The sequence below is a fragment of the Anopheles funestus genome, chromosome 3RL (genome assembly GCF_943734845.2).
Source record: "Anopheles funestus chromosome 3RL, idAnoFuneDA-416_04, whole genome shotgun sequence".
NCBI classification, from domain to species: Eukaryota; Metazoa; Arthropoda; class Insecta; order Diptera; family Culicidae; genus Anopheles; species Anopheles funestus.
Window position 1 is genome coordinate 76,275,810 of NC_064599.1, and position 27,101 is coordinate 76,302,910.

Below are 27,101 nucleotides of genomic sequence, written 5' to 3' on the forward strand. Positions count from 1 at the left end.
GTGGTTCGAACGTTGAATGGAAAGCACCGGGACGATGCGCGAATTGAAGATGAACCGAACGGGACTTTGTTCGATGGATGTGTGAAGGATGTTCAAAGTCTCACAGTTTTGTTGGATGCTATGCTTTGGGCAGATTTTATTCTAGTAAGTAGTAGGGAAGGTGAAGATGTGAGGATGTTATGAAACAAGAGCTTCAAATATGTGTCTTAATGCTCTTAACCAATTGGTATTCAAATAGATATATTTATTTATTTGATGTAAACTAGCACTTCTGTAATTTCTATTTCCATGTTTTTTTTTATTATTTTTTTTATTCGCGTGGAACGCGTAGAATTGTTTTATCAATCACTGATGTCAATATTAATCCGTTAGTAAACCTTGATTCACGTTTCCTTAACCTTTGTTTCAATGACTAAAAATACACCCTTTCTTCTACAACCACCAACCTGGGTAGGTCATTAAATTGTTATACAATACATGTTTTTCTAGCCATTCTTAAAGTTTCAAGCCGAGAGGTTTATTATATTAAGTCTTAATAAGATTTCCAAGTGCAAAACATACCACGGACAGGTGGTATGTCATTGAAATGAAGGTAACACTAAATTACAATTCTATTATCTTAATAACTCGATCCTGGAATATATTGCATCTGATGAGCACGACTCTCAATATTTAGAAAATTAATAAATGAAAAGAATAAGATTTTTTCTTCGTTTTTAACCATTTTGTACATTTAAAATTTAATAATCTATTTAAGCTTCTTATTAAAGAGAGAAAAGTATTCTACCCACAACCTCACAGCTCTTGAAGGAAAGTCAATGCTCAAGCTTTAAAATAAGAAAAAAATTACGCATGAAATCACAAATTTAAAAAAATCTGTTGAAAGGGAAAATTCATCAAAGGCAAGAATAAAATTACCACAAAAAATGCAAAAACAAAAACTACACAGCTCATTACTACTAGCGAAACCACTTAGCAAAATGCAAACAAATGGTGCTAACTGCATCAAACCAACCATCTGATTAGTTCGCTTGCCAATGGGAGCGCTTTGGACTGCAGTCAACATTGTGCAGTAACGATGGCTTTTTTGTTCACGTAAAAGAGCTTTTCTTTCTAGGGTATAACCTAGGAAACCTCGTCGAAAGCACCCCTTAGAGTGATAGGGATGCAGAACTTTGGTTCTAAAAATATAAAAAATCACTCCTTTCTGCGACCTTATCAACGTGGAGTTCAGAGGGTTCATATTTGAAATTAATGGTTTTTTTTCCCTGCTGCTGCTTTGCTCTCCAATGCCAAGCGTCCTTCCCACTAACAGGACACAAAACAATACGCCACACGCCAAGACGCGCCCTCAACCCTCAACAGAGGGAGTCACAGACACGTGCAGCACTTCGCGACCGAATGCTCGACTTTTCCACATCGTTCTTTTCATCACAAGCCTGAAAGCCCATATAACCTATCGGCCCGTTAGGTTTGGTTTTTTGCAAAAACGACACACGGCCGTTAAGGGGGTAGAAGAAAAAATAAACTCACAACAAAAACAAAAGCGCTCCAGCCGATCATAACCTCGCTAACAAGCTACGACCCATTTACAGATGACGTTTGGTGATGGCCTTTTCAACGGTGCTCACGATTTTTCATTTCCCGCCCTGCCATGCTCTGGAAAAAATGAGACACCTCGCACCGCGCGTGCGTATGTGTGTGTGTGTGTGTGTGTGTGTGTGTGTGTGTGTGTGTGTGTGTGTTGGGGAACCGGCCAGCTTCCCCTCTTTCCTCTCTCCACCCTACCCAAAACACCATTTGAAGAGTAAAAGAGTTTTCGCCTTTTTGGAATGGTTCAAGTACATGTGTGCATTAGGCGCAAAGCCAACAACAAACGGCGCGAGAGTGCACTATTCGCGAAAACAAAGGACAAAAAACGCCCCCCCATGCTTTACAATCTTGCAACCCTTGACGGTGAAGAAGGCCTGTGGGTGGTCGGTTCGTGGCCGAACCCGGGTTTCTACGTCGGTCTTGTTTCCCATCCTCCCAACCTTTTCGGGGCCTCTGGAGGTTCTTAAACAAACTCCAAACGATCGACACTTACATTTCCCGGGATACGCGCTTCGGGGTCTAGGATCGAGTATGTCTGCTCGACTCTCCCTGCTTACGGGTTCATCATAAACGGGGTGAAATATGGAATGAGGCGAAAGAGTCCCACCACCCTCCTCCATACTCCGCACCCCAGCTAAGAAAGGCTAATAATCAGAGCAAAATGCAAATAAATTCGAAAATTTCTTCGGTTCCCTCACGTTTGGACCTTCGGGAGCAAAACCGTGTAGTTTTGTTGATTTTTTTTATATTTCTCTTTCTCTCCTTCTCTCTTATCGGGTGCTGTTTTTCCTAGCTTTGTGCAGGAAGTTCGTGATTTTCATCCGTTCCTTTTCCACGTGCCTACCTACCTTCCCTTGCGACTTTTGCTGCTGCTTCGGGAGTCATTTTTCTGCGCAACCATCAATGTGGTTTATTTTTATTTCATGCAAAAATAAATATCACTGCAAGCGACAGGCAAAGCATGCAACGAAACGACAAACGGACACATCTCAGCAGTTCCTTCCTTCCTCTCGAGGTCAGACAGAGTGAACAACGCGGAATGGCATTCCAGCGGCGTGGAGGGTGTGTGTGTGGGTATGTGTGGTACGTTACGACCCAGTGGGAAAGCGAGCTGTCAATGAGCCTACTTGGTGGTAAATGTTCATAGGGATGCAAAATTCCATTTTTTTCCACTCTTCCCAGTTTCCCTTAGGACGCTGTCGATGATTCGAAAGCCGATCTGATCCATTTCCCGGGAGTGGACACGATGTGAAAGTGAGCGAACGCCTGCACCACCCATCATCACCACGCTCCACCACGTTTTGGTTAGGACGGAACTCTATTCTTCACGACATGGCCGGGCATGCTTGGCTACTAAAAACATTGATTTGAAAGAATTTTTTCTGATATTGTAGATCCGACGGTGGAAAGGTAAGATTATATTACTTTAGAAGAGCTTTAAGCATGAAAGTATTGTTTTGAATTACGATCTATCCACTTAGAACAACGAATTTCGATACAAGTTTATCATTTATGAAGAATCTGCAAGAACAATAAAGAATTTGTTCCGTGATAGGAAACACTAGACAGAATGATTGATTTATATTTTATAAATTTAAGGCAACAATTTAAGGCCAAATGGCAGTTGGCTATTTATTCTCGTGAGCGAAGAAAAAGCTGTCCACGTGAAAATTAAACAACTGAAGACAGTTTGAACTCGCAATTCCTCCATACTACGAAGCTCCGATGGGATATACATGTAATAAAAATGACACCGGACAACTGTGCTTCGCTTCTTAGTGTCTTTTTTGGTGACTTGTAAGTAATGTCGTACATCGTAACCGCTCGTTCATTCTTTCTATTTTTGATTCTTTTCTTCTATTTCTATTTTCTATTTTCCTTTTTACTTTTTTACTTTTTATTTAGCACTATCAGATATTATTCTTTGTTTAACATTGAAATTCTTTTGATATCGTAATTTTGTATTTATTTTTTATATGATATATTTTTGTTCCATTTTATTGTTGAAATTTCTAATATGTTTTATCGCATCACTTAAGATAACTTTGAAGTTATCAAAAGCTTAAGTATTGCTTTGTTTAATAAACAAAACTTTTCAAATAAAGAATAGCACTTGCGATTTACTGATAGTTACTTACAAAATAATCACATTTATAAATAAAACAAAAATTACAAGTCAATGCATGTACACGAAAAACATGAATTCCTGCGTGATTTCTACCCGTCCTAACTAACATTTACAAATGCACGAAGCTAATATTTTCCTATGTGCTAAGAGAAAACATTCATTAGAATGCTTGTACGTTACACCGATGGCAGGAAGAAAAAGAAAGCATTTATGTTTTTATGCGTTGTTATTTTTCGCTCCCCATTTCATTACAATTGCAGTGGTTATGTTTTTGTTGTTGTCCTTTTCGGTGCAAATATCACTCAACCCATTTTTCTCCTACATCTCAGTGGCACACGAATGTGTCATTTACTCGCGTTGGTTGCATTTTTCCTTTGCTGCTGTACACACATTTCTCTCTTCCCATACATCCTAAACTGCACGTGACCGAAGTCAGCAGGCGACCATCGCATATGTGTCAGTGTTTCGTTTCCATCCGCCAGCCGTCTAATTGAAGTTGATGTGCCGTATGTAAAGCAGTGAACCCGGGGAGACGTTAATTGCTCGCGTTTCCCCCGCCGCTTCAGCTTTCCCGGGCTCCCTGGCTTCCCCAGCTGCCGTTTTGGGGTCTTTGGAGAGAGAAATTAAAAATAAATACCCATAGCCCGGGTGGGATACGCTGGGTGCAGGAAGCTCGGACAGCCAGAAATAAAACCCGCTAACCCGCTTGCTTGCTCGACACGTTGGTAGACACCGTGACGCGACGGTAAGCAAGTGACGGAGCAGCATTTCCACGGGACAGTTAGACAGACGATCAGACAGATATGCGATGCTTCTGGTGCGCTGTTCCGCAACTGTCACAATGCGTTACCGGGTGAGTTGATGCGTTTGTCACTGACGCCGGAGTATGTGGTCCGAGGTTTTTTTTCTTATTCGAAAATGATATTTCAAAATTTTATTGATGTCCATCCGTGCGAGTGAAACGCAAAGGAAGAGCAAGCTTCAGTGACAGCAATTTGCCAGAATATAGTATTGTCCCGAAAAGAAACTCACCCCAGTGTACAGCTCGACTCATCCGGACAGCTTTTGTTTCCTTTTTTTGGTTTTCAGCTCTCTTTCTCAAAAACATTCCGGAGGGATTGTTGTTTTATTTCCCTGACCCATTTAAAGGTCTTAACCTGCGCCTGACGGATAATGCAAGTTAAAGCGGACTGGCAGGGTAACCAGTACGGAAAAAGTCGAATGTCAAAGTCAAACACACAGCAAACACGGTTAACAGACGAATAGTTGGTTGCCATTACTTAGGGGTGATTGATTTGAAGTGGGTAACAGCGTTGCTGTCTGGAAATGCATTGCAACTGTCAACGGATGAATGGATGCAAAACGGGTTCGGTGAAAAAAAAAGTTTGCTCCTGACAAGCGTAATTTTGGTGACATTGAACGAGCCAGACAGTGCGCGGTTGTCGTTATGATTAGACCATTTGCAAAACTCTTTGGAAAAGGTCAAGGGAAAGTTAAACTATGCAGAAATTAAAACAACAAGTACCTGTATTTATCATAAAAGAAACTAATATTAATTCAATGTTTAAATTTTAACTACAAAAAATGTTAAAAAATGTATATGCAATGAAACTGCTGAAACGTGCTCATCGCTACTCAGTTCAAATCCGGATAAGTGTCTAAAACGGCTACTAAGCGCATGATATTCTATTTATTTTATATTTTTATTTATTTGATTTTGTTTTACTTTGCATTAGTGTATACCAGGGGCGTCTCGGTGGTGCATGCGATAAACGACATCGGTTCCAAACGACAGGACTGGAGATCAAATCCCATCTGGAGCGTCCCCCCGTACCAAGGATTGACTCTTCGGCAACGTGGTAAAAATAAATCTAGTAAAGGTCCATTTAGTGATCGGGTGAAAGTGAACGTGAAATTTTGTTTTTTGAACATATTTCACAAAATAATTGTCCAAATATTATGTGTTATACACCAAAAGATAGGAAATTAAATTCCCCAAATGTTGGCATTTTTAAAGTGACTCAAATATTGAATTTAATATGTTTCCTTGTTATTCCCCGCTCACCATTAAATTTCACCGTGAAATCACCGTGGAAATCTCCATGGAGCGAATAGCTGTCAAATGATTGATGCGGTTCACAATTACCGGTTTGCTGCGGCGAATAATTTGAATAGAACCGTTTCACTTTCAGAATAGTCAGGGAATTCTGAAATGGATTTCACCGTGAAAAATATTATTAAAAATTCTCACATGCGAGTATTAAAATATATTGATGGGGTTTGTTATTTTTAAAATGAATAATTAATTCAACATTAATTGATAAATGTTATTTTGTTTTTATTTTACTGTCCCATAATGAAAATATAAGAATTTTTTCATTCAATTTGTTTAACGTTCTTTATTCGTTGTGTGGCAAATGTTCCAACACAGTATTAAAAAGTCTGTAATTTCCATTATCCATCAATTGTATCACCAACGATTGAAATAAACTTTTGCTATGTTTACGTTGTTTGTGTTAACTGAATGATTTCGCTTGATTTGAAATGTCAATCTCCATCTGCCAGAATTTCACAGAGCGATTTCACGTTCACTTTCACTCGATCACTAAATGGACCTTAAGTCACAAATGGCCGGCGTGACCTTAGAGATCGTTTTTCCAAGAAGAGAGAGTGTATACCGTGTAGTAAGTGGGTGTTTGAAGTGTTTCTGAAATCTGTTCTGTTTAGTCGAACTTGAGAAAATTGTGTTTCCCAATTGAGGTCGAATTTTTTTGCCATATTTGATTTTGTAGAATATGTCAAGTCGTTTTACTTTAATTTTAGTGCTGCTCGGATTATCTGAAAGCCCGATTAAGAGGCACCTGAATATTTGGAGCTACATTTACCATGATTTATTTTTCTGAATGTCAAGTGTTTTATTTATTTAATTTCCGTATAGGGGTTTTTAAACCGACGATGAACACTTCATTTCCTTGGAAAGGGACTTAATCTTTATGACTTTCTATCTAATTATACTGACAACCTCATGATTTGTCATGGCACTTCAAGAAGTATACTTATGTATTGAATATATGACATATGTTCGGGATTTGCGACATTTCAGAAATCTGTACTTAAAAATTATCGAAATCGTGCAACATAATTAATAGAAATTTCTTAAAGTAATACTCATTTACTGATATTGATACTACACAAACTACACAAATACCATCCTTTTACTGATATTTTCACCACATGGCGCATCCAAGTAAATTTTCTTATAATATTTTTGAAGTTTTGGTTCTATTTTTTATAAAATTTCGATAGCAATTGCAAGAGGGTTTGTTGGAAGCGCTCCCAAACATTAGATTAATAAACTTTAGATGAAATAACGTCCATAACTATTTCATTTTTCATTTTAGCAGTAGGATTAAAACTAACCATCGAGAAAAAATGTAAAAAATGTTTATGAGTGTCCGATTCATCTGAACACTAATCAATTTCATGCTCGAAACCCATCGGAACTTTATGATCTTACGGCGAGAACATTTTTTTTGTGAGATGAAAATTCCACGTCACGGGTTATTCGCCACTGATCGGAAGCCGCGCAAAGGCTTCGCAGAAGGCAAAGGCAAATAAAAAAAAAAAACAAATCGTTTCATACTTCAATTTCAGATCGGTCTATAAACCAACCTGATCCGATTGTTCGATCACCAAAGCCGAAACAGCTGGTTTGCCGCTCCGTACCGAAAACCCTTGGCCGAAGGAGCTTTAATCCATTCGTTTCACCGGTAGCATGGGAAAATGCGCACTAGCGTTCAATGTTTGGTTTAATCCTCATCCTCAATAGCCACCAAGCGCGATACGAAAAAGGTTTGATCGATAAAATGGCCGATCGATTGCTGATTTTTTACAGCACAATAAGTTAAACATTTTCATTAGTTTAGCCGAACGGACCCGTTGTGGACTGGCTTGTGGACTGTTCTAAAATTGACTCCACAGCAGGTCAACGACTTGGCAGCTAATGAGGTTTTAAGACGTCAAACATCAACCTGAGTTGTACAGTACGTTAGGAAAGCATTTGATTGTATACATTAACACAAAAACTACCAAGCGTTTTTCTTTCGTAATTAATTTTTAAATAATTTTGAAAAGTTTGAGTATATTTTATTGTTTATGGGTGATCGTACTATAGAATGTTTTTGTAAAATTCATGGTTAAACTACCATAGGATTGTTTAACCACAAAAAATAGTGTGTTGAAAATGAAGCGTTCCATTCAAAATGACTGGTCCGGTAGTTCTAGTGTTGAGACGAAAAAAAGACTTTATGCAGACCTTATAAAACCCTTTTTTATAAATACGTCTACAATCGAACGACACTTGTCCCACGAATGTAACCTTTGTTATAGCCAATAAATCAATTTCCCACACGCCAGATCGTGCCACGAGTTGAAAAGCAACGATAATCAAACATCATATTTCAATTATCGCACCTATAATTTTCCACCCTAGTGCAGGCATCGTCGTCCCGCACACACACACACACACACACACATGGCCAGTTTGAAAAACGGAACCTAACGAAAGCGGTTAAAGTGCAATCACAAACAATAATAAAAGCATAATGCTCTCCGCGATCGCCCGAGGGACATTTCGCACGGTTATTATCGCACCTAGCCGGAGATGAAAACTTGCCGACAAATTGATCACGCCTTCGAGGTACAATCGTACACGGGTACCGTCACAGTTATCGATCAAACAGCCACCATAGTTCGCTTTGGGGTGGTTGGTGACGACGATAAAAATTAAACTATAATGGTGTTAAAGAGTGGATATATATGCAGTTCTCATGTTCGATAAACTTTGATATTTGCAACGAATTTTTTTCTAAGCATAAGTTCACTCGATTATTTTTTTTATAATTCATGTCATTCGTAGTGTAACCCTTAAAAAGTCAAACCAATTAAGATATCAAAGCTTACATTTATGAGACAAATAATTTTAACATTTAATTTGTACTTGCAATTTTCACACGATAAATTCAAAGCCAAGAAGTAATTGAGAACGCACCTGAAGAATAAAAAGAAAAAAAACATTAATCAATATTTTTGTTTGTTTATGTTTTGAATTTTTAAATAAATTAGAAATAATATTGGCACTTTAAAGAAATTTCGAATATGAAATACTGAAATTACAAAAAAAAACTATTTTCAATGTCGAATTTTCCTATCGAAGTAGATAGACAAAACATATTAAAAGATTTTTTTTTATTACGCTCGCATCGCATTAATCTGATTTTCCATACCAATTGCACTCGATGTTATATCACTTTTTTGTGATTCGATAATGTATTAAGTGTTTCCATATCAATGGTCGCGTATTTCATTATTTTTTGCGCGATTCCCTAAAACGGACTCTTCGTATCCTATCATTTTCATTTCCCTGTAATTAAAACTTTCATTTCAAGACTAACAACAACAAATCTTCCATTTAACCGTAAGGGCTTTTCCTTTTTCTTACGATATAAAATAGAATTAAAAATTACTTTGCAATACTACGTATATACTTATTACGAACCGTTGTTAGTAATAATGAAAAACTTCAACAACGTCTATAAACACCACGAATTAGTTCTTATGATAGGCTTAAGTCCAGTGTTCAGGTCGCGCTTTATCGACCCTACACCTAATGACCAGCTACGTAAATAAATAAATAGAAAATGTATTGAAGTTGGAAGTTAGAACTACAAGTCCAAACTCATAAATAATTCTAAAAGTTTGCGGATGCAGAATTCCAGCTGCCATCGGTATTGCAAATTTTTGTATTCTTTAACCTTGAAACACAAAAAACCCAGACCAGACGGCAGTTGTTTGTTGGTGAACCCATCATAACAAACTCGACCGCTTAAGCTCACTAAAGCTGCTCAATCTAATACTAAACATGCTGCAGTCATGAGCAGGGTGTTAAGAAAAAGGTTTAACGAAAGCTTCCAAACGCTGACTTCGCCATTTTGCTAGCGCCATTTGGATATAAAAACAGGGGAAGAAAAGATAGAGAGAGAGAGAAAAAAAACTCTTCGTAAAAGCCGTCACAAATTCACCTGCTCGCAAGCTGTAATTCTAACCAAATCGAACGGATGGCAAACAGGCAGCCAGTTGTTCCATTAAGCTTCTAACGCTAAACTGTTCGCATTATTAGATGATTTTTTTATCGATACTCTTTCGGGTAGTGTAGTGTTTGCTGCAACACTTACTTTTTATTTATAGTTTGAAAGAGAAGTTAAAACAAAGAAGAAAAAAATAGCTTTACATAATAAATAGAAATATTAATTTTTTTTATTAAACTATCTCTGCCTCGCTCTAATCTTTCTTTCTTTTGATAATTTTCGCAAGTTTATAAAATGAAGCGTTTAAAACTAAATGACGCAATCATTGTTCACCTGCACCTTCAGCTTCGATTTAAACTCATCATAACTACATATTAACCTGAACCACTGAAACCAACTTGTGTTCTTCATTGCCTACAACGTTCGCAACGGCTGTGCGAGCTTATGTTCTCCGTGAAACACAGACACAACAAAACAAGCAAAACGCACAAGAATAATAATCAAAACGGGGCAGAATATTTCTCGCTCTGCTTGGCTTGGCCGAACCGCTTCGGGCTGATGAAAAATAAAAGTAATGATCTTGCAAGGTCGTTCGCGTCAGAATGTAAAGTAAAACAGCTTTGCAAAAAAAAGAAGGTTCTGCTTTCCGAGCATGCGAACAAGATGGCAACAAACGATGGCACAGAATAATGAAGATGCTGTTGCGTCAGCACTGTTTGTGTACAGTTTTACATAAAGTGTACTGTTTTGTTCTTTTCTTATTCATATAGAACGACCAAAAATAAATTTTTGCTTTTATTTTTTTTATTAAGAATTATTGTTTTTTTCTTGTCTTTGTCTTTTATTTAATTTACATTACATGATCACGGCTTTATACTAATTATACTAAATTTAAAATTGTATGCAGTTTTAATAAAAAAAGTTACTAGAGTAATCCAACACAAAATGCATCTTCAGACGCTTTAAATGATTTCGGAGATGCATCCAAATGCATCCAAGCTTTTCAGGCAATAACACAATCGTTTCTCCAGTACGCCATAAACTATCCATTCATATTCTTCAATGTTACGTAGAATAAGTGGAAAAAAGCCGAACATTGTGCATTGTGCGAGGCGCAAAGTTTTCGGACCCGGCCTAACGAATGGGAGCTTTGACCGCTTTACCCACAGTGAAGGTGTTTCACCGCTGTAAAACTGCATCAAACGCTCAGCACACTCCCCACAGCAGCGGTACAGTGCACCAGCACCTTGTGTTTACCGATCGTAACACCGATAACTGTCGGTTCGGGTGCAGTATTCGGGAGGTGAACGTAACGGTAAATGGGGATACCGATACGATAGAAGACTTCGCTCAAAGTGCATCGATGCCGCTACCGCAAGTAACAGCAGCATCAGAATCACACCAAAAACGGCAACGTTGGCCTTTCGATGTACGAGTCGAGTGTGGAAGAAATTAAACCAAGCTTCCTTCTGACTTTACAAGCTTTTTTCCCGCGAAGCAACATAAAACATTATTCGCTGCTCTAAGGTGAAACTGCAGCAATAGTTTACATTCTGAGGGAGCTTTATAGACGGATTTTCTTACGTTGCAAATTTACCTTCACATTCTCACAAAAGGTCAAACGATAGCTAAGAACGGACGTGGTACGTAAGAAACAATGAACTCTAAACAATATGAACTCAGAAAAGAGGAGGAGAAAAGAGTATTATCGCATTCAACCAAGACACCAAGAATTATTCCTTATAAAAATATAATACTGATAAGTTAAATATTACATTACATCGCAAATATACTGTTTTTACTGTTTTTTATTATAAAATAAACTAAAACATTATAAAAAAACCTCAAAAAATGATTTAACTTTTGTAAGAAAAAAAACACGCACACTCAAAACCATTTATCTTCGCACCTTCGGACAAAAGACTTCAACAGCCGAAACAGCGAGGAACCTGTTGTTGATGTGTATGAAACATGGTTTGTCATATTCGTAACAAAACTGGCAAAAAAACCTCCAACATCATTAAGATTCATCTCGCAAGAAAAAAAACGACACTCGCACAGCACGGTACCGGTATTGGGTAAGGGATTAACTGCGAAACTGTAGCAATGACCGCCCCGGTGCTCCCGAAGTTCTGTTTACGTACACACGCACGCTCACCGACGGGGGATTTATTTGGCCGTTCGTTTTTTCCAACCATTTTTCTGTTGGCATGCTATCAACAGCGATCGAACTGCGCGAAGAGCAATGAACTGACATTTTGCGAAGAAGCTGTTCTTTGCTCTTACCATACCCTTACCGGAAGGTCATTAACACGAGCAGCGTGGAGTGGAGCGTGTTTGACAATATAAAGTTAGTACAAAAGTTTAACGATTTTAGAGTTTCCCCTGAAAGAATATTCAATACAATGTACTATAAATAGATAACAATGTTGGCAGTGTGTTGCTTCCTGTTTGCTCTCATCCCGCGGGTACTTCTTCGGCTAACCAGCACCTCTCCCATCACCATGTACCGTGTCTTGTCATTATGTAACCGCTTGATTAACATGAGCTGCTTTTTGTGTTCTTTTCTTTGTTGCTCTTGACATATCTATCCTTTGCCTTAACGCTCCTTGCCCTTCATAGCCATTCCCCGAAAAATTGCTCCACCGATTGCAGCAGCTCACAATCGCTAAGCAGCACAGCGGGGTAAATCGAAGTGGTACACGTGACGGTAGGGAATTCGACCTATGGTTAGGAATTTGCCAAGAGCAACGATCGGTCAATTCACTTCCCATTCCAAACGCCCTTTCCGTGGTACTCTTCTCCTTTCCTCTTACCGATCATCGAAAGGAAGATGGAAAATCTCTCCACACAGAATGTAGAGCAAGTAGAGCAATGCCCCGGTTGCCTCATCGCAACATACGAGACACCACAAACACTCGAGACCGATTCTCGCCTTCTTGCGCACAGATCGTAGCCACAGCAACACACAGCGGGTTGTTCTGCTTATCCTTCCAACCCCAATTCCACCCCATCCCGCTATACAACGAACGGGAAAGGGTGGCTTGGGTAATTGTTAAACCGCAAGGTACGCGCCATCATTATCGGCACAAATCACCGGGAATTGTCTATAATTCTTTGCAACCGGTGGCAACATTGTTTTGCTGGTGCTGGTGTGCCGGTACAAGTCGCACAACAACGGACCAACAATAACATCGCGGGTTTTTTAGCTGGGTTGGATTCGTTTGGTGCTTTCGGGTGACCCCGGCTCCGGACCAAGAAGTTCTTCACTTGTTTTGTTTGGTTGGCTTCCCTGTTGATGTTGTACCAGAAAGATTCCGGGTTTCCGGTCGTATGTCACAATTTCGATGAATGGTAACAGTGACCCACAATGGGTCGATCGTTTTTGATTAGGGCAAGCACGGGAGTCTGATTTTAAACTGCTGATCTGTGATTGAGATCTAATCTTCAGTATGAACCATGTTAACCTAAAAAAAGTTGTGAGCTACACAAATAGTCTTTAAATGGCTTTTCATAAAATCTTCTTCCAAACTTTTTAAGAATGCATACGTTTTGATGGTTTTTCAATATTTTTTTTTCTATATTTTCAATATTTTTCAGTTTATTTTTGTGTATTGAATTTCTTTGAGGTCTATATAATATGAAGATATATCTAGTTTATATCTAAGCCCGTAATTTTTGCTGGAGCTTTTACTAATCCTTTATATTTTTAGTACTCTTTACTGCTCATTGGCGAGATCAGCGATGGATTATTTTTCGGTAGTCCGAACTCTCTTAGCTAGAACCCATATTGATCGTATCGAGCGAGTGCAGAGGATTTTTTCAGGTTTGAAACATACAAGATTTAGTAATGATGTATTTCTCTTCTTTGCTAAATAGAATATGAAATAACTAACCTTAGACTAATTATTAAGTAACTAACTTTGGACTAAATAAAAATTCAAAAGAAACGAGTTTTACTGACCAGAACACAGCATTAAACGTGATAGAGAAATACAATCGATTAATTAATTGGAGATGAAAGTAGATAAGTGAAGAAGGAACTATATGGAGGTAAATATATAAAGATAAATCAAGGAAAAAATGTTCAAAAACTAATATTAGTTTAACAAATATTCATAGTTTTGAATGAGTAAATCTAATAATACGAGTAATATTTTCAAAGCATGCTTTTTTATATTACTAGGACTTTAGAGGAAGAAATATGCAATAAAAAGTACTGTTGAGTGAACTATTACGCTCCCGATCGATCGAACGAAATATAACGATATAAGATCGTGATAAATGTTACAAGTTGGTCAAAAATGGTTTAAGTCTTCTTGATTTTTTTAAATTAATTTGGGTAATAAAGTAGTATTTTCTAGAAAATTATAAAATATAATAAGAAAAAAAGAAAAAATGTTTTAAAAACACTGCTTCGTCCTTCTTTTTCTCTTAGGCCAAGAGGTGGTCCCATCATCATTATAAAAAAAATTACATTTTATTAAATTTTAACCCACCAACACTCAAAACAATGCAGCTTAATGATCAAAGTCAATCACTCTTCCTTCGAACATCTTGTTTTTTCAACAACAAAAAACTGTCATACGTCTAATGCCCCCCGGGGGGGATGATCAAATGTCCATCAAAAGCTCACCGCAAATCTTTCTGCACTGTGGTGCGATGATCTTCATCATCACTAAACCTCTCTCACCAAATGGATCCTAATGCCCAACAAGCAAGTGGCGAATAATTTTTGTGTAATTTAATGCCATTAAGAAGCATGTCCAGTTGTCCCGCGTTTAGCAAAAGGCAGCAACAGAAGCCCTAGCGAGAAAGTTACTTACCCTTAGTTTTGCACCATTTTTGTGTGAATGGTAGACAATTTTATTACAACCCACATTTGGCAAAAAAAGCAACATTTCTACCCCTTCGTTTGCGCTTTGTCTTCGGGCACTTTAATCGACCGTCTCTCAACAGGGTGCTCTAAATTGCTTGAATTTCAGTTAAGTTCATTATGGCCAAACGTCCTTTTTTTCCTGTGTACTATTCTGTTTGGCCATAATGAAAGGAAAAGAAACAAAAAAAAACACTTTAAAACATTGCTCAACGGTAGCTTGCGGTTTTTGTGCTGGTGAAAAACAGCGAGAGTTTCTAATATTCCTATTTAGAAGAGCAACAACAAAAAAATGAAAGATTAAGGCAACCTTTTAATGCCTTTCTGCCCTCATTCAAATCGTTCCTTTATGCACCCGGGAATATACGGAAACATCATCACAAACTCACCGGTATATGGCCAGTGCTTTCACTGTTCGAGGATCGATCAGTGTGTGTGTGTGTGTGTGTCTGTCCAATTTAGTTTTCTGTCTCCTTAACTTGTTACACGGCAAAATTGACTCGCAACTTGTGCGAGATGCGTACACAGCAAGTACGAAGGCGCGGACGACGGAAAACTTTCCTCCACGAACCATTTCGTGGTGGTTCTCCGATGGCGCACGTTGCCCATAGAATGGTTATGAGCGGGTTTTTGTCTCGCGCAACACCGGCACTAACGGTAGTTATTCTTTGCACACCCCGTCAAAAGGGGGACTAGAAAATTCGATCCAAATTATCAATATTCACTCTTTCTCGTCATAAATATATTTTTCTGAACCTGAACCAGAAGAATCGTTCCGACTGGTCGGTTGCGGGGAAGATCCGTTTATACATTTGGAAAAGGGGCGAGGTTTTTGGTGTAAATTATTTTCCCGCTCCCGGACCGGACTTTCACGGATTTCAGCCAAGTTTCTCCCAGTTTCCCATTCCCATTGCGGTACGGGAGCACATCAACATCGGGATCGATGGTGGTCGCCCGAAGACATCAACAGTGGTAGAGGAGGGATACTGTGTACCGCATGGAAATGGGCAATAGGATGAAGGAATGGGGAAAGGGGGGAAATGGTAGAAGGAGGGCGAAACAATTTTGAGCAATTACCATCTAATGATTCCATCATTTGTGTAAATTTGCTACAGTTTTGTGCCTGTTTCTTGCGCCTTCTTATGCGCTGCAAACAAATGCCCCGTTCTGATCGGTCCCACCGGTCCACGATGGGCGTTTATTCCGTGTTCTGGTCGATCCGAAGGGGAAAAATGGCTACGGCGGCCCTCTACACTGCTACTGGCTTATCGCCAAATATACCCGGCCAGCAGCACAAAGGCACTACACCGTTTGGTAATTTTGCGCCCACAAAACAACATCCTCGCAACCAACTCGGTGGTGTTGGGTATATACGCGGCGTTTAGAACGCAATTCGTTCGATTGCATGACTTTGCTCGAATTTTTCTCGACCCCGCAAAGATTTCAATTTCACCCGAGAGGCTGATTAAGGACCTAACGGTACAAACGAGTCCGCCGCCTAGACGCAGGCAATGTGAATGTATGTTTTGCACACCGTTCCGTTATGGTGCATTTGAGTCGCTTCTTCTCGGTACATCATGCTTTCCTCCCCACGATTCGGTATTTACTCGTTCGAACAAGGAACAGCATGACATTTGAAGGCCATTTCAGTGGGATGTGATGATCATCGGTTTACGTGACGGGTGGTGGTGGGGGTGGTTGTCAGTACGAGCTAAACGTTATCGAATCGTGTGACAGAAATGGGTCAGTGGTGGAAAATAATGACCATCGATCAAATAATTGTGTGTGTTTTTTTAGTTTACACTACGCAAAACATACTGTCCAGTATTGAAATCCGGAACTGATCCGGTTTGACAGATTGAAATAGAATGTAGATTTAATACTGCCAAGTTCTAACATATTTACATTATAACAGAAAAAAACAAGGATATGTGGAAGTAAAGTTATCATATTTTTACATGTACAGATGAAATGATTCAAACTTGAAGCTTTTCAATTCAGATTAATTAAAAAAAAATCTTTACTTACTTAATTGTTTTAATCATTTTTAAAATAATAAATTTATCATGAAAATTTGTGACAAGTACAGGGATGGAAGACAATTATTTATCTACTTTAAAAATTTATTCCAATTTACCACATAGTAAAGTTTATAAAAAATACGCAATACGGCTAGGCCGTTCTTTATGAAATGTAAAAAAAATAAAAGAAAATAATCTAAGAATTACTGGGAAGCAATAAGGTAAGCTAAATTCACATATTGTTATGATCACAGAATTTGAAATAATATAAAAAGCTTTTTTTTGTTTCACACAATTTTGTATAATTCTATTGGCAGTACAAAATATTTAACTAAAACAGGTTATAACAAATTAACTTCAAATTATGTTTCTACAAAATGCTTTTTTCATAGTTTTGTAAGCAATATTATTTTAAGCAATTCATGATAAAGATATTAAAAATTGTTTCAAATTTCAAGATACAATTTAAGTGTTTGTCTTTTAAATTAATTTAGCATGCGCGTGCTGAAGTAACGAAATGACCCCTTCATCAAGCCTCTCTTAGGATGAAGACAAATAAAGCAGTAATGAAAAAGCGAAAAAACAAATATATTATTAAATCTTATGAATGATAAATAGTAATGCCACATTTTAAGACATTCCAACATAAAAACAAAGCCATGCAAAACCATATTTCACATCCACTTCCACTGCAAACGTTACGTCAATCAGTAGCAATGGGCATTAATTATTTTTCGCAAAAAAAAATCATATGCTCCAGATCAACGAACTTTAGCCCGCTCATGTTCCAAAAAGGCACCAAAGTTCAACAAACCTTCGCATACTCACAAGCCCGCGGTTCAACAGAAAAAGCCAAACTGTTGCAGAACAATAAATTTAATTTATGCTTCCCCGTGGTTTTTTTTTTGCAACACCTTCGCTTTCCGTGTTACGATAAAATTAAAAAAAAAGCGCGACAAAGAATAGAAGCATCAAATTGTATTCCCATCACAGCGCAAAATTAAAAAAATGCGACACATATCGAGCGAAACGTGCCCACAACAAGCGAAGATGATACATTTTTGCTGTTGTTGTGAATTGTTTTGCTTGCCTTTTCGCGTCCAAAAATGTGCATCAAACACCATTTGCGATCTTCGTCCAACAAGGGGTTGGAGAAAAAAAGGGATGGAAGGGGGGTCGAAAGGAGGGTTGAAAGAACGCACAAACTGCGAGCGATGTTTTCATAAATTATCATTGCTTTTCACCACCCCCGCACATAACGGACACGCGCGCGGCATTAAATAAAACCAGAAATGTATGCGAATGTTGCACGAAAAAAAGTGGCAAATGTTTATTTTTTTTAACATTAAATTCGCCAACACAAACAAAACACACCCACAAACACCCGTGACAAAAAACCAAATAAAATATGTGAGTGGATAAGGAAAAGGCAGAAGAGATCATGTTTTATGTTTTATTTATTTTTGGGAAGCTAGAAAACTGTGGGGAAATATTTTCTAACAGCGCGGGGTCCTTTTTTGTAGCTAGGGTAGAAGATAGCGACATCCCCCTAGCGAGGCGTGTGCCGTCGCTGCAGAATATTTCTGCAAACAGACACACAAACACACACCAAGATCTTGGCACGCACGCCGAAGATATGCGCGCTTGGGGTCGATTGTTTTTGTTTATCTGCCACGGCGAACGGGGTAGGATCTTTCCGCGTTAAGAAGCCTGCTTTTGCCATATTTGGCCATTCGAACCCGTTTTGCAGCGGTTCCTGTTTGCTAGACCTCTAGAGTGAGTGGTCTAGACGTGAGCGTTTCTTGCACGGGCTGAAACCCTGCCGAAGCTTCGCGACATTGCAGAGGGTAACGATGTTAAATGTGACTTTAAAAAACTTCATTCACCCAATATGCTTAATAAGGAAAGTTTATCACCAAACAAGCTTTCACAAGTGAATCTTAAAATTTTACTAAAATAACTCCTAGTTTTTATTTCTTCCAAAAAACTGATGACACATATTTACACTAAACACATACCTTTTCTACAGAATATGTAGCTCACCGGTTTTATGCAGTTTTATTGAGCGAGGTCGTGTTTACCCTACGGGAACTGCACATACTGCAGCGATATAGCGGTTCAAACTCTTCTTTTTTCTCCACACTAATAATATTTCCCTCCGTTACACTGCGTTATATTGCGTTACACTTCTTACTCAACAACAACAAATGATCCAAAAACCGATCGGTTCTTCGGTTGCACACTCGTCTGCTGCACATAAATCACCTTCTTATGCATGCGCACTGCACTTTTGTAACACACTGCTCGACGAGGAAGAGACCTCCGTTGGAAGGCTTTGCATTTGCTCTCAACTAACAACACGCGTTTTGTTTTATGGTCTTCACTAGATTTGTTTTTTTTTGTTTTAATATTTTTGGGTCTTTATTTATTTGTGTTTACTGTTTTAAATATTTATTTATTTTTTTCAAATATTTTATCATAACAAACATTCATTCGAAACCGTTCACTTGAGAAGAAACAATCGGAAAAGCGAAAAAAAACGTAAGCTCGATACGAAACAGCGAACGGCACACACTCGACACACGCGCTTAAAGCTCAACAGCACCGCGCAGCATTCTGACGAACACTGAATGACCTCAGCATCGGTGAGCCACATTAAAACCGAGTCAATAATAAAAGTTTTGCCCGGTTTTTCTCCTTCATCGATTTTACGTTCGCACAAGGGAGGCCCCCAAAAGCCTCCCCCGGAAAGCTCTTCCCGTTCTCTTCAGCGGGCACAGCCAACATCTCCCTGTGGTCACGGTCTCCACCATACACCTCTCTCCCTACTCCGCTTCCTTCCCTTCTTTCCCTTCATCCCTTTGCAAAGCTTTAAGCCCTTTCTCTCTGTTTCTCCCAAATAAGCGATCGCTCAGTCGCACGCTCTCGTCTCCGATCGTTCTGCTAGTGATCTGCCTCCTGATCTGCTTTAATGGGGAGCGATCTTCCGTAGTTGTTCATGTTCTTTTTGTTTCCTTCTCTACTCACTCTACCATCCTTTGTGTTCATCGTTTTCCGCAAAAACAACCCTTTTCCAAAGCGTCGCAAAATCCATACCCCAACTTCACTCTTTATCTCTCTCTCTCTCTCCCAAGCAAGTATTATTTATTCCTTCCAAGAAAGGAAGCATACTTTCTCGTTTCTTCGTCCAATTTTTAGTATACGATCGCTGTCCGCGATTCTATGTTTTTCCAAACCAACCGTCCACCTACCCGCCCACTCTCTTAAGTCAGTTGCTGCTGCTCCCCAAAACGTCCCAAGAAGATGACCGCTCTCTCGTGCACTTTTGCGACGAGTTTTGTATGCTGCGGGTTGGCGAACTGTTTCGCGCTACACAGCACACTGGGAGTACTCGAACCGGATGGAGAAGCTTTTGGAGTTCGCGTTTTGCTTCGCGGTACACGGGTGAGTCTTGTTTTTGGGGTTTTTGGAAAAAAAAGTTTCGTTTTCCTTCGAAACGATCCTGGTGGAAACGATCGAAGAGACAGAATTTACTTGATTTACTGTTAGTTAAGTAAACCATTTTGCGGGATGATTGTTGTGAAATATTTATATTTCATTATTTTAACGATATAAATTCCTATTCATTTTGTAATATTATTTTCTGCTATTCAAATTAACCACATAAACTAAAATAAATTGTTAGGTAACAATAAGGAAGAATAGGTTTAGAAAGCAATATATTTAAGTTACCTTCCGAACCCTTGTTGTAATACAGATTTAAGAATTATTTCTTAAGGGATGAAAAGCAATGGGTGAATTTGAAAAAATCGGTTTTATTTTTGTGTATTTGAAATGATAGAAAAAATTGGATAGACTTATTGATTAACGCTAAACATTTATTTGGTTACCAGGAAACAGGGCAAGTTGTTAAAAAAAGATCAATCCCTCTTGGTGCTTTCTGATTTGATTGCTGTTTATATTTACAAATATATTAGAACACTTGTTGAAATAACAGTTTCAAGAAAAAAAAATTATTAACGAACAGTTTTGCCCATAAAAATAATAAATATTAAAATGATTTTCAAAAGCTTCCATTCAAGGCCGTTCATTGTACATCCTAATTGCATCATTTAGGGCGATAATTTTCGTAACCGCTTACAATAATCCACAGCTAAAATTAAACTATTCGATTATAACGGACGGGTTTAACTCATTTCCCCAAGGCAAACACGCGGCAGCAGCAGCCTTTGGACACATCCCATTCGCATGCAAGAAAAAAAAAACCCGAGCGGCAATCTTTCATCGGTGGGCTGTAAAGAACGAGACCTTCTAAGGAAGGAACTTGCACCAACCGGCGACGACGGGATGGAGGGAATATTCTTCTCCACCATCTCGCCTTCGAGCGATCCATTAACGTCGAAATAACGCTTTCGAGGTAACTTATGTGCTGACCTTGCGGTGGACTACCCACCATCACCACCATCACTACCACCAGGCAACCATCTTCCATTCGCAAAGCGCTTCGTATGATGACGCCGAAGACGCCGGCATGTTGCACAATTCTGCAATTGCAATTCGATGCGTACCGAAACATCATAAATAAAACGCATCCCGCCAATAAATGCACCAAAACGAGAGTGGGAGTGGAAGTGGGAGGTGGAAAATGGAGTTCATTTCTTGCGTTCCCATTTGTGTTCTTTGCTTGTGGTACAGTTTTATGTTTCCTTCATTTTCTGCTTCTTCCACTTATTTCCTCCCTTTGGCCCGATCAAACAATCGGTCATCGAACGGTAGAGAAAGCTTCCGCAAATAACTTTTTAGACAGACTTGGAAATGCAAAATACAAAAATTAAATAATTCAAAAATTGGATTTATTTTAGTTTCATATAAAATTTAATAATTAAATCAAAATAACTAGCAGAATAAATACATGTGGGATGACCGCATCCATTAAACCCTTTGTGTAATTTGGTGCGCATTAATGCAGTGCGGAATTGTGTCGTGGAATAAAGAAACGTTGCATACCGAGACGGCGACTATTCTGCACGGCCAGTCGCCATCCGTCCCGGCGCAACAGCCGGAAAAGAGCTGATACTGCAACTGGTAGAAGATGTTGCAGTTCGCCCGCGTGTGTGTGTGTGTGTCTGCTCGCGCACTGAAGGAAAAGAAATGGCCGGTGCAGACCAAACACACCAAGAACTTTAAAGTCTCGTTACCGGTTTTCTTTGCCATATCTGAACCAGAACGATCTGTGTGTCTCCGTACTCTTACAGCACGCCACCTCTACCTATTGCCTCTAGTTCATATTCGCCAATTTAAATCTTGTTGTTTTTTTTTCGGTGACGATGGTTGGCGACTGTTACGGCACGAAACGAAAAATCCCACTAGAAAGCATTGCGCGATTGCATAAAACGATCCTTCCAATGGGGAAGGGGAAGAAAGTGGTGAAAGACGAGAGGACCGGTTCACTTGCAGCAGCAAACCACAGGCAGCTTCTACTGCTGCACATCATCATTGGGTGGATTGCATGATCGCACCGGGAGGAACTCTGCCGAAGTCGCGCAAAACCGTTAACTTTCCGGATCCTGTGTTTCCTTTCGTTGCCACCACAAAACCATCCTTTGACTGTGGTATTTATACTTCTTTTTCCGCTTTTTTTATCCATCCCCCTCCACCATCACCTCTCGTGTCTGCTTATTGAATGCGACTTTTTTTCTTTGTAATATCTTCTCCCCGTTCGTTTGCGCCGTCCAACGAAAGCTAACCACCGAACGATTCTGTCACCAGGGCGCGCGTTCTCGCCATGGCGGAAACTGGTTTTTTTTGCTGCACCGAAACGAGGTATGGAACGATTGTAATAGGCTTACAAAAAAGCGTGGAGACAATAAAAGGTTTTGATCCTAGATCATTGGGGGAAAGGGGAGATCATATTGTAAGTAATGGTCAGTTAATCATTAATCGTACAGTCGGGGCTTTTGCGCGGTTCTGAATTTCTTTGTCAGTGCGGTGAAGCATTTCCTATCCATCCAGATATCCAGCAGAATGGGAATGCAGAAATATTGCCAGTAGTGTTCGAGTGACCATATTTATACTGCAGATTATTGATAGAACATATTTCAACCGGATTGGATTGGAGACGGAGCGACGATCGGTTTTAAAAAATGTGAAAAATGTGCAAATGCTACAGAACGGCTCGAAGGTTGTGAAGAAAATCGAATGATAAACGAAAGGATTAGAGAAGAACGTGTTTGCGTCGCGTTGACCGATTAAATCATTTCTTAAATTATGAGCAATTATTTTTTTATAGGAACTTTTTTAATTCATCTCCTTGCTTTAATTATCATTACGTTTTCCCCCGCCCGTGAGTTCTTTTGCTTTGGTTATGTTTATGATTTTAATTAACTGTTGGCTATAAATTTAGAATTATGGTTTTACTTATGTTCAACGGTTCAGGGTTTTCGAGTACAAATTTTCATACGGATTTGGAGTTCAGTTTTCGAGTTGGAGCAATTTTTCGATTCTATAAAATTTGTGCGCATCTCAGACATTATTGCAAAAAATTGATTTATAATATTTTAAATAATAGATAAAGTGGAAGATCAAGTAAAATGTGCAAATGTGAGCTTAGAACAGCTTCGAAAAAAATCAGAACCTCTTTGAAATGCAGAAGAATCAAAGGCAATTCAATATATAATAGTCATTTTATAATGTAATTCATTACTCATGTATTTTATTTTCTTAAAAAGTGCATTGTGCAATAGATGAAGTAAATGGAATAACGTTTGGAGCAAATTACCATCCTCAAATAATATTAAAGAATGAATTAGCAGTGTTTGCTTCTTTTTTAGTGAATACATACATCGGTCAACGCGGTAAGGGATCATGAAGATGGTCCAATAAGCCAACTAAATTCAGCTAAGAATTGTTTGCCGTTAATTCTTTCAACAAAAATTACTTTCCTTTCTTCCAATGCTTTCTTACATGATGGATGTATCACTCGAAAAGCCCTGCAGAGACTCAAACTCATTTTGTATTAGTTCTAGAAAAACAAAAATAATCCACACCCCATATTACGCTCCCACTTGAAAAGAAAAAAAAAACCGAAAATCAATCCAACATTATTACTTGAAATTAAAACCCCTGTAATATTTCATTTAATCAAAAGGAGAGGATCCAATAAGAGAAAGAATGTATTGAGCTTCAGCTGAATTCAATTTCAGATCTATCCGAACATAATTTGCATTATTTTTTAATAAAAATTATCTAACTTAAATTAAATATTTTAAATTTTTTTAGTGCAAAGATGCCAAAAACACTTAATACTTCTACCTTAAATAGTCTCCATTTGTCTAAAAATATTTTCCAAAAAATAATTCATTTCACACCGTCACATGATCAATCAACTTCTGCAAACAAAATAATATACACCGCATAGTGACCTTCACTATTGCAAAGTTTTGGTAGAGGCGTTGTGCAACAAAAACCTTTTTGTCAGCATATCAACCTTCCGCAAGGCTCAAGCCAACAAAAGCAGTAACTGATGCATTTTCTCGTTTACAAAATCTGCCAGCGATTAGCCTCATCATCATCATCATCGTCGTCGTGAGCATCTTCACTAGATGGCAAAACAATCGCCCATGTGAAGGTAGTGACCACCAAGACTCAAAAACAAAAATGTAGTAACCCGAGCCAAGCCAAGTCGTGGCTCGAGCAAGGGCCAATTGATTGGTCGTTTAGGTTGGTGCTATTGCTTCTTGTACCCCGGTTTGACCTTGCCTTAGTGATCGAATTTGCATTTGAACATTTGGTTTGCAATCACTTACCCATTAGGAGCATTACGGTGAGTACTTGAAAGAAAACACCCCAGCGTAAAGGGTGTTTCAATATTTGAAGCAGTTTTCAAGACATACCTGTAAAGAAGATGGAAACAATTAGTACTTTGAGAGCGATAGACGAAGCAAAACATGCTAATTATAGACAAAAATAAAAGTTTAATGTCAAGTTAGTGCTGACGAATCTTTCCTATGGAGGGGAATTGAAGCGAATAGGAAGGATAAATTTATTTATTTGAAGCTTTTAAAATAAAAAGAAGGATGAAACATATTTCTAAACCTCCTGCAAAATTTTATTATTTGAAGCTCATCAACGAAACCAAAAATGCAAACTGCTCGATTGCAATAATAAAAGCCAGTTTATGAATTATTGCACAAAAATAAAACTACACGCACTTTTGTGCCAAAATTAGCAGCAATGCGCGGCATTCAATCAAAGCGTTTATGATGTGGTGAGCAATTCGATTTTTTTTTGTTATTTTCAGTCGGTACCATCATCGAAAGCGTGCCAGTTATTATCATTAATAACATAATTAATTAATTTACCCATGTTTATTTACCTCCCGCCCGGAGATATGGCTGTGCCGAGGCTCGAATCAAAAGGATACTATAGATATAAAACACTACAAACACGAAACAAGCAAACCGTGTCCCTCCAATTGCCATCACCCAACGGCTGGTCAGACCATGAGGTCCGACATTCATGCATCCCTTGCCGAGACGAGATTGAATTGGGCTCTTCATGTTCCAAATTGTTTGATGTTGCGTGTTTGATTTGGACACTCATTGACGCTTCTTCTGCCATTGAGGCAGGTGGGAAGGAGGCTCGTTGGAAGGATGGTGGAGTAGTTTTATGTGCTTCTCTGCTTATTAAATAATGTGAGTTTGTTCTGTAGCGATGTGCGTGCGTGTGGTCCTTTGCTACGAACACAACACAAAACACTTTGATAGAGACAAAGACCATCGAACTACAACAACAAAAAAACACAGATATCGTCCACTTCAATCCGAACTCACAGTGTGCGGAGCTCTTCAAGCAATGTCTCAAGTGAGAAAGGTGCAAACAAATCCCGTGCTCCGAGTGTCCACCGGACAGAAGGTCACCCTTCTATTAGTGAGCGGTTGAAGTGAAGCATAAAACACCCCAAAAATTGGCACATTTGGAAGGAAGCATTCGGAAAAGGGTCATCTGAAGCAACACTTTTATGTAACATATTTGAGCAAATATGCTTTCGGATGCTTATCAGCAGTGGAGCATCTAGTGATCATCAATGCCACAATCGCACAATCAATGAGCAATCGTTATGCGTTTCCTTTCCAACTCAAATGGACGGGAAAAGCCGATTGTGAAAGGAAGCCTGGTCAGTGGTAGACATTGTCATAAGCAATCAGCAAATTGGCAACACGACTATTTGTTATTCCATTTTGTGCATCGTTAAGTTTTATTCAGCGTTAATTTGAATTGATTCTAAACCTTCAGGTTGTAGATGTTTGCAATAGATATTAAATAAATGGTAAAGTTCCTTGTTCCAAAAAATTATTTGTAGTTTAAACTTTCATAGCGATGGAGACCTAGAGTCGGTAAAGCTCAGCTTAACCGCAAGCCCCATTTTTGTTGAAACTCTGAATGTGTTGGGTCCCACCCTAGAGTGAACTTACGTTAGGCAGAAAAAGTTGTCCAATGGTCAACTACAGGACTACAATGGAAAACGGAAACGTGTGATTAGAATTAATTTCAGAGAAATATCTCTTTCTATTTTACCATAAATTTGTAAAGTCTCTCCATTTTTTGTGGATTTTTCATACCTTGAGAAGTTAATTTCAACAAATTGATGAGCAATTCGTTTCTGTGGATAAGAGTTCTATTCGCCTAAGGTTGATGATGGAGTTGTTATTATTTAAGTGTACTATAAAATGTAGTTTCAATGTTTTGAACTCTCTGTAAGTTGACAGACTGTCTGACAGTTGCTACGATCTCCACACGACATCAGTTATGGTAAAGATTATACATTTTTATAAATTACTCTAATTTTAATTGTGAAATGTTAGTAACATTATGGTTCGTGAATCACATGCCACTCTTGTGTACTTTTATAACAGCTTATTTTACGATTTAAAACACGCTAAAGTTTTTATCACAAATCGTATCTGCATTTGAACCATATTGCTGATTCATTAGAATAGGCGAATAAATTCAAAGCCTTTCGCTGATTTTGATTTTTTTGTGCCATACCAAAATTTTGATGGCTTGTAATACCAAAAGGACTTCTGATAAAAACATTGGTGACAAAACAATCGTAGCTTTTGTACGCATTCTGTAAGTTACGCCGTATTTTGGAATCAAAATTTTAATTTCAGTGCAACATTTTTTACTTCAGCTGTTTAAAATTCAGTTATTTTAATGATTTTTGGTTCTTTGCCCCGAGATGTTTGTAGCCCACTGGAATAAACCATTACTTGAAAATCTTCAATATTTTAATTAATTTAAAGGACATGATTATTCGTATAATAATGTAACGGACTGTTTCTTTTACTTTTTTTTAGTTTTTATTTTTGAATTGTCTTTGTTATTTAATAAAAGAA

The 27,101-nt window shown here is 38.5% G+C and overlaps 1 protein-coding gene across 1 annotated transcript in view; it reads right to left on the reverse strand.

Moving 5' to 3' along the window:
- LOC125766944 (uncharacterized) overlaps nt 1-27,101 on the reverse strand; it is a 215,441-nt gene that overhangs the window by 105,856 nt on the left and 82,484 nt on the right. The window lies entirely within an intron of this gene.